The following is a 3087-nucleotide window of genomic DNA, read 5'->3' as shown; positions in this document are numbered from 1 at the left end:
TGCCTTCAAGCTTCTTAGTTTCAGATGATGCAGATGGGTTTGTAGCTACCTCATGCACTCCTCTAATGACTATGGCATCATTTCTGGCGCTAAACTGCTGAGAGTTGGAGGCCATCTTCTCAATTAAATTTCTGGCTTCAGCAGGAGTCATGTCTCCAAGGGCTCCACCACTGGCAGCATCTATCATACTTCTCTCCATATTACTGAGTCCTTCATAAAAATATTGGAGAAGAAGCTGTTCTGAAATCTGATGGTGAGGGCAACTGGCACATAGTTTCTTAAATCGCTCCCAGTACTCATACAGGCTCTCTCCACTGAGCTGTCTAATACCTGAGATATCTTTCCTGATGGCTGTGGTCCTGGAAGTAGGGAAAATTTTTTCTAAGAATACTCTCTTAAGGTCATCCCAGCTCGTGATGGACCTTGGAGCAAGGTAATACAACCAGTCCTTTGCCACTCCCTCTAATGAATGAGGAAAAGCCTTCAGAAATATGTGATCCTCTTGGACATCTGGGGGTTTCATGGTGGAGCAGACAATATGAAATTCCTTCAAATGTTTGTGCGGGTCTTCACCTGCAAGGCCATGAAACTTTGGAAGCAAATGAATTACTCCAGTTTTAAGAACATATGGGACATCCTCATCAGGGTATTGGATGCACAAGCTTTCGTAGGTGAAATCAGGTGCAGCCATTTCCCTTAGAGTCCTCTCACGAGGTGGAGGTTGTGCCATGTTCTCAAAATGTGCAAAATCAGAATGCTCAGAATCAGAATGCTCAAAATTATAATGCTCAAGATCAGGATGTTCAAAATCACCAATAACAGAATGCACAGATTCACCAGTTATGGAATGCTCAGAATGATCAAAAGGTATAAAATGATGCCTAACTAATCTATGAAATGTCCTATCTATCTCAGGATCAAAGGGTTGTAAGTCAGATGGATTGCCTCTAGTCATACACTACATTCAGCATGCACACAACTAGTTGCCTTGTCATGTAAATAAAGGTGTAGGTTTGAACTACAGCTACCCTCAAATGATATCCAAATGACTTGAAATTTTGTGAGCAACCCTATAAAATGATGAGAAGATAGCACAAAAAATTTCAGACAAAAATTCAAAGTCTAACTATGAAAGCTAAAAATGGTAGGTTAAGAAAAATAAGTGAATAAAACTTGAAAAATAAAAAACTTTTGACAGAATCGCTTTTTTTGGACGATGGAGACCTCAGCCGGCCTGGCTGCCACGGCGTAGGAAATTTTTTTCTACCCCAAATGCATATATAATAATTGCGATTCTGATAACCGGAGCAAAAGTTATGGCCGTTTGAAGTTTTGACAAACACAAAATTTGCTAGTTTTTTGGAACTTTCAAATCTGACCAAACTAAAGGCTCTAGCTATTTTTCCCACACAATATGGATTAAAAGAAGTTACCACAAAAAAATTCAGCCAAAAATAACAACCCTAGCTACTAAAACAAAAAATCTCAAATAATTCAGCATGGGTGGTCGCTAAAATCCGTCTCTAATTGATTTCTACTACTACTCTGTTTTTCCGCAAGCTGATTTCTACTACTACTCTGTTTTCAAGCACAATCTTCACAGCAAAACAACCAAGATTGAAACAGGGGAAACGCTTAATGGAAAAACTGAAACATAACACACATTAAACAAAATACCAGGACACTAAACAACACTAACACACATACTAACACAATACTAACAATTAAACATAAAACACGAAAGGATTAAACACACAACACTAGCTAGCTATTATGAACCTTTGGACACTGCTCCCCGGCAACGGCGCCAAATTTGATCGAGGCCGTACCCGAATCAAATAAACATGAAAATGCAGTAACTAGGAAGTGATCCTAGGTCGTTTCCCAACGAGCAGTGACAAACCAAATGTTCATAATATACTTGCAGTAACAGTAACGATTGGGGGGTTTGTTTGTTTTGTGATTGAAGAGCAGAACAAGTAAACTGAAATACGAAACTACTAATATTAAAAACGGGTTGTTTCCTCTGATTCAGAAGCCATTCTCTTATCCTGGGTTGGAGAATTCGTCCCTAACAGTCAACCACTTAATCCAACCCTATTTCAATTTACTAAGCGAAAATCAACTTAGGGTTTTCAATACGTGATTAGGCACCACATACACCAGTTAGCCCTTCGTCCATTAAGCATGAACGCAAGTTAGGCTCAGAGGCAATTAATCGAACACGAAGCGTGCACTGATTAATATTCACGAATTTGGGATACTGGTGAAGGGAGAACTGCCAGGAAACCACATTACAAGCGAAACCTCAAAGAGAGTTGGGCTTCGTCCTCAAAAGGAAACAACACCAGAAAATCTAGCCTTCCATGGATTCAAACAGAAAACGCAATTGAAACATGAAACAGAAACGTAAACGAACAGAAATGTAAAATGGAACAAAAACGTAAATGAGAGTAGAAGAAGAAGCAAGAACGAAATTGTAATTAGAAGCAGAAAACGTAAAATTGCATTACGAACTCAGAAACGTCAAAAACAGAAAAACGAAAACCCTAAAACAAAGCTCTGAATAATGAATAGCATAACAGAATAGAATGCCCTGCACGAATCCCAAGGCAGCTATTTAAAAAGAGTCACTCAAAGTCACTGGGCCCTATTACAATACTCTGGCCCAAAACGAAATAAACACTGAACAACATAAAATAAAATTGCGAAATTTCCTAATTAGAAATTAACTAAGGTAAGCGCTGCTTTATTTGCCCTCTTCAAGTCCACAACCAAAATCCGGATTAAGCCCAATGTTTCATTAATTCCTGAAATTAGATTAAAAACATCAAATTAGCTAATTGAGCCCAAATAATAAAACTGCCTAATTAATTGACAATTAAGACCAATCAATAATTAAAATGGTGCAAAAAGGGTTTAGAAAATAGAAGAAAATGATGGCACATCATTGACCTTGGTTTATTTTCTTGTAAACTGAAGGTTTGGATTCGATCCCTTGAAAATTCCCGAGTATGGTTTGAGGTTTCAATTCGACCTCTTGATAGTTGCTTGAAAAAGCTGAGGTTCAAATTCTACCTCTTGAGA

General features: G+C 38.3%; 1 non-coding gene across 1 annotated transcript; it reads left to right on the top strand.

The window, feature by feature from the left end:
- The first annotated feature begins 245 nt into the window (after window positions 1-245).
- LOC114369056 lies at window positions 246-352 on the top strand. The gene has a single exon (XR_003657518.1). It is a non-coding gene; the product is annotated as a small nucleolar RNA R71 (small nucleolar RNA).
- Window positions 353-3087: the final 2735 nt, after the last annotated feature.

The sequence above is a fragment of the Glycine soja genome, chromosome 9, assembly GCF_004193775.1.
Source record: "Glycine soja cultivar W05 chromosome 9, ASM419377v2, whole genome shotgun sequence".
In the NCBI taxonomy this organism is placed as follows: Eukaryota; Viridiplantae; Streptophyta; class Magnoliopsida; order Fabales; family Fabaceae; genus Glycine; species Glycine soja.
Note: the sequence above shows the minus strand (reverse complement) of the source record. Positions and strands in the feature narration are given on the sequence as shown.